The sequence below is a fragment of the Chlamydotis macqueenii genome, chromosome 3 (genome assembly GCF_036417535.1).
Source record: "Chlamydotis macqueenii isolate bChlMac1 chromosome 3, bChlMac1.mat, whole genome shotgun sequence".
In the NCBI taxonomy this organism is placed as follows: domain Eukaryota; kingdom Metazoa; phylum Chordata; class Aves; order Otidiformes; family Otididae; genus Chlamydotis; species Chlamydotis macqueenii.
The window spans coordinates 9732640-9738639 of NC_141558.1; positions in this window are offsets into that span (position 1 = coordinate 9732640).

Sequence of the window (6000 nt, forward strand, 5' to 3'; positions counted from 1 at the left end):
GCCTCAGAATGGCAATTCAGAAGACTCAGGTATTAGACAAGGAGCAGTCTGGAGCTTGTGAGTGCTAAGTATTACAAAGGGATGTGGGCTATGGCTATGTTTTACTCTGTAATTTAGGTTGAAGTCAGTCCTGTTCTGACTACAATCCAAGACTCACTCTTGAAGCAAAGTGCTACCACTGCTTTTTTAAAGGCAGCAAGATCTACATTTTTTATTACTCAAATTTCAGTGGTGATGGCAACTGTAATATAATAATCTTATGGTTAGAGCAGTCAGAAACAGGTGCTTGCAGTGTGAATGATTGTAAAAAATGTGTCCCACTTCCCTGCAGTGTGCCTTAACCATGGGCCGTTACGCATGGTGGAATACAGTGCATCTGTCATTTGAAGTTGTATTACTGTGGGACGAGAACAGGGAGGTGGGCATGAAAAACAAAGCATGACCAGGCAATCTGTCAGTGCTGATGGGATGCTGGAGCTTTATCGCCTTTTTCTGGAAGGAAAGAAGAGGGGTTTTTTGCTGGTTATGCTTTTGTTATAGAATTGCTTTGCAATTTACATCATTTCAGCCAGTGAACGAAAAGGTCTTTTCTAACATAGTGTGAGGCTTGGGGTATGTCTTTGGTTTGCTCAAAAGTTGTATGATTATTTTTTTTTCTTCAGTTTTTTTTTTCCCCTCAGGCTTGATATCTCCATTGGAAAGTGTGAAGTATGCATAAAGCTCTACCAGATCTCAGAAGGAAGTTCCTCCAATAACATCTGAGACATGAAAAGTCACTAGAATCACGTAACAGCCAAAAGCAGAAATAGTAGTGTTGCGATGTCCCAGAATGTCCCTATAGTGTACTTTAGCAAACTTGCAAAACCTATTCTTTGTTTACATTTGAATTGCAAATGTTTTAAAGTATTGGTGAAACTACACATTCCACATTGATTAGTACTAAATCTCAGGGGGGTTTCCCAGCTTTGTTTACTGTGTAAGTAGTACAGCCAACTCTGAGGTTTTATCTTTTATGCTTTATCAATCTTTACAAATTTTGTGTTGCTATTATTCCTACAAAAAGCTATGCTTTCCTTCCTTGTTGTTATTGTGAGGAAGCCATTAGATATTTTTGCTGTTTTTTCCAATATAGAATGTTAACTAACTAGTAAGTTTATTTATATTCCATTGACAGAAATAAAATATAATTAAAAAATAATTTTGACGTGTGAGATTTTACTCTCTTAACAAATCTTTATTAAGACAAAACTCCTAAAGTGAGCCTGAAGTTGTGCTTTGTCTATGTCAAACTACTGAACAAGGTGGTACTTAATGTGTTCCGAAATATGTCTCTGTGTGTCCATTCAGGAATGTTTTTTCATCAGGAAAACTTTGTTATGACACATATATGCCTTAAGTAGTTAATGAAATCCTAAAGCTTTTCACTAAAAGAGCCTTCTATGCCAGTGAGATGAAGTGGCTGTTTACACCCATTTTTGTTTTGTATGAGATGATGGTCTTTTTCTGAGTTTGACTACTTTTCAGTACTCTTCCATGTGAGATTTCTTGTGAAGGAATGGATACTAGTTTTCCTTTTAGTCTCAGGTGGTAAAAAGGAGGTAAAAGTATTCTACTACAGTTTAATGAAGCTCTACTGCCAACTGCCTGCCAGGAAGTAGAACATTGCACCCTGTGAGTGAGCGCCTGTGTGGAAATCAGGTAGTGAATAACTAATAGTAGTTACGGCTAACTTCCAACACTTACGAAACTTGCTTTTGAGGGGAGGGAACATAATAAAAACCCATGCTTTGCTGTAAAAACTAAGGGGGATATTGAAACATATTACTCAAAGGATGGCTTTTGAATAACATGGGCATTTATCTCCCAATCTAAACACCAGTGGTAGCCTGCAGCCTTCCTAATGTATTCTTTGCAGGTGGTAAATATTTGTTTTGATTTGGGCAGTGGAAAAAAAACCAGAGAAACGTTGCAATCAGTACGATACCATATAAAAAGAGGAGAGGAATCATCAGCATCTTCTCTTCTGTTTGAGTTTTAAAATACATGTGAGCCTCACTGAATTCCTTGGTGGGGAGTAGGGGGGGGGAGGAATTGAGTAGCCACCTACCTCCAAGGAAGGCAAGAGGTACAGATTATGAGAGAGTGGGAGCATCTTCCAAATGAAGGAACAGAGAAAGGTTTAAGACTTCATAGTCTCCTTAATGTTTCCTTTCTGGATGACTAGATAGCTGAATGCTCATGATGCTAGTTTTATGTGCTGTATGCTGACTGGAATGAATCTCATTCTGAAGCATCCGACTTTCATGAAGAATTACATAGAGATCATAACAGCTTTGATTCCACACGGGGAGAGCAGGAGAATTAAACAATGCATGTTCTGCTTTTAATCCCCACAACTGTTCTGGGATCTGTCCTCAGTATTGCTAAGATTGTTTCTGAATATTAATATAATAAAGCTGTTACTAAAATAGATAACTGTTACACTTTTTCATTTTTAAGAAGGGCAATCTGTCATAACAAAATATTTTGAAATTGTCTCCTGTGGGATTTGATTAGGTCAGGACATGCTAAAGGGTATGGGCTGATGAACTTCTTCTATCCCTCTCCAGCTTGAGTCTTGTGCAAACCTGATAATACATCACCGGTTTTCGATTGCCAGAAACATTTTTTTTATTGCGTGTAATCAAATTGCTTCTCTAAAAGGCACTTCAGCATTCCTGGCATTAGCGTTTGTGCTTGTCTTTTGAATAAGTAGCTTTGAAAAGGAAGATGTATGTAACAGAAGTATGAGTGGCAACAGCAAAAATACAGAATATTTCAAAGCTCTAAAAATGAAGGGTGAAAGCATCTCCATCTAAGATAAATTGCACAGTAAATGAATCATTTTTTTCAGCTTAGGTAAGCCCAGATTTACTTTTTAAATTATGGCATTTATATTAGAAGCAGAGGAAATAAAAATAATCACATTGTTCTATTAGCTTTTCCTAAAAAAGTCAGTGTTTCTTCAGAACCTTTGACACTGTGATCTCTGTAACACTTTTTCCCCCTGTCCCGCCTACCATGGTATCAGTCCAAAGGGTTTGCTGGTTTTTGCAGTACTCGGCAAACCTGAAAAACAACCAGACTCAAAATAATCATCGCAATGCAAAAGTTTGTGTACTTTTTCCTATTTTGTCTTTGAAAAGCATGCCCTCGAGGTGTTCTGTTTGTGTTTCTGTTAACTTGAGCCGGAGCCACTAGGTGGCAGGAGCAACCACAAGTTTGTGTTACTTCAGTCGAAGGAAGGAGCATAGGAGAGATTAATTCAGTCTGACCTGTAATGAAATATGAGGATGCATGTGCTGTAGTTTCCCTAGAAGGGTCATCACATTAATCACACCATCTGAAGCCACTTCAAGTGTTTTCAGGTAACCTGAACTAATTCTTGAGAAGTATTTTGAATCTATTGACAGTACCTATTTACTCAATATGCAGTCAAAATTTTATTTCAGGTATTTTACTAGATCATGTGTCAATCTTACCACCACTGTATTTTTTTTAACTATGTTAATATCACTTATATGAAATTAGTCATTAACTCAGCAGCTCACTTATAAAAAAGCAGAGGGTAGAAACAGCTTTTACAAAATTCTTTCAGCAGTAGAAAATAGTTATTGTTGCTTCTTAAAATACACCTTTCACACTTCAGTGGCAGTAAGTGTCAGAGCAGAGAGAAGATACACCCATTATGTCTGAAGATGTGCCCATTTTACAGGTGAAGGAACAAGCTGAGACTTGTTAAACAGTGGAACAAAGCAGAAGGTAGAATTTCTGTTAATAGAGGCCTCCCAAAATAGATGAGTTTTGCCATATGAACTATACCATACCAGCACAGCTGTGCAGATACAGACCCAGTATTAGTGGTGAGGTTGAGTGTCTCATAGAATCATAGAATGGTTTGGATGGAAGAGACCTTAAAGATCATCTAGTTCCAGTCTCCCTGCCATGGGCAGGGATACCTTCCCCTAGACCAGGTTGCTCAAAGCCCCACCCAATCTGGCCTTGAACACTTTCAAGGATGGGGCATCCACAGCTTCTCTGGGCAACCTGTGCCAGTGCCTCACCACCCTCACAATAAAGAATTTCTTCCTTATTTGTAATATAAACCTACCCTCTTTCAGTTTAAAGCCATTACTGTTTGTCCTGTTACTACCTGCCCTTTTCAAAAGTCCTTGTCCATCTTTCTTATATGCCCTCTAGGTACTGAAAGGCTGCTATAAGGTCTCCCCAGAGCCTTCTCTTCTCCAGCCTGAACAGCCCCAATTCTCTCAGCCTGTCCTCACAGGAGAGGTGCTCCAGCCCTCTGATCATTTTCATGGCCCTCCTCTGGACTCGCTTCAACAGGTCCATGTCCTTATGTTGGGGACCCCAGAGTTGGTTGCAGTACACCAGGTGGGATCTCGCAAGAGCTGTGTTGTAAGGTCACACCACTATGTCATCTTACACATCAATTAGGTCCATGATGCAGAGTTGTGCGTAAGACAACCTCCACTGCAGTTTTACCCAGGTTACCTGTATCTACCGTGTGGGATAAGAGAATATCAGGCTCTGTCTACTTCAGCAATCGGAGTAGGTCTGTAAAGTTAAATAATTGGTGCTGGTGACCCAATATCCAAGTCAACAGGTTTTAAGGGAGGGAGGATTTTTTAAGACTAGCTCTAGTGTAGTCACATGGACTGGACGTCTGCTAGCATTTGAAAAGCAGTTTTTGAGTTAGTTTTATTGGAAAAAAAAAATTGTGCACTGTGGAATAGGTCTGCAGTGCAGATCAAAACAGGGTAAGTGGGAATGGTAGTTTGTTCTAAACTAAAACTAATGAAAAAGCACCCAGAGGGAAGCTAGACTTAGGTACTCTGAGGGTAAATTCCCAGTTCTTTAGCATGGTTGTGGAAGCGTAGGGCTAATGCAGAGGTTGAATGACTATATGGGAAAAGGAATAACCATCTTCAGAACAGAACTTTATTAATATAGCAAATGCTGCATTTCTACAGATCTATAGATCAAAAAGTTTGGGTTTTCTTTTTTTTTAATTCTGAGATTAGTTTGTTCTGAGGGTGAAAAGGAAGTTGCATATGCAGTGGCAATTCTGTCATTAGAAATACCGAATAATATTTCTGATAAGTGGTGAAACAAACTATTGCATGTAGCGATAGTGGGTGAGCTAATTGAATTGTGAGTCATTAAATCACAGGAACTAAGCAGTGGAAAAAGACCTGTTAAATCATCTAGGTGAACAGACAAACTGAATGATCTAATAGGTTTTTAACATTATTCATTTATATGGTCCATATCAATTAACTGAGTTCTGGCCCCAGCCCTCTAAGCTGTACGTGAAGAAAAAGCAGCCTCTTGCAGAATTTAATGAACACTGTGGAAGTCTGCAGAAGTACACATTTTGGATTATGCAGATCTGACAGCACTTACGTGGTCTTAGTTCATACTCAATTAAAATCTTAGCTAATATGTTTGTGAATTTTACACATTCAAGTAAAAATAAAACTTACCATGCTCTCAACAAAATATATTTATATTTTTTTTTACTCAAACACTGTCTACACATGTGTCCACTGGACACATAATGTTTAAGGAACATAGTCTTACTAGAATCTCTATGCATAATTGTAATTTAAAAGTAAAAACATGTATCAGGAAAGAAAAACGCTTTGGTTGCTCAAGTTTCTCCATCTCATAGTTCAGGTTTATAATCTATAGAAAGGTCTTTTTGTTTAGGAATGTTAAACACCTCTATTTCCCACTGTAGCAGTGCTCAGCATCTTTTTGAAGCTGACATCCGTGGTTTAATCTAGTCCCATGTTTGTTTTTTCTTAAAAGCCTTACAATGTTAGACTTCAGCGTTAATCATTATATCCATCTTGTTAAATATTTTACATCTTGTCTCTGTTTACAAACAGAATGAGTTCTTTAAAACTCTTTTCTGGCAGTTGTCATTGGCCATTTGAA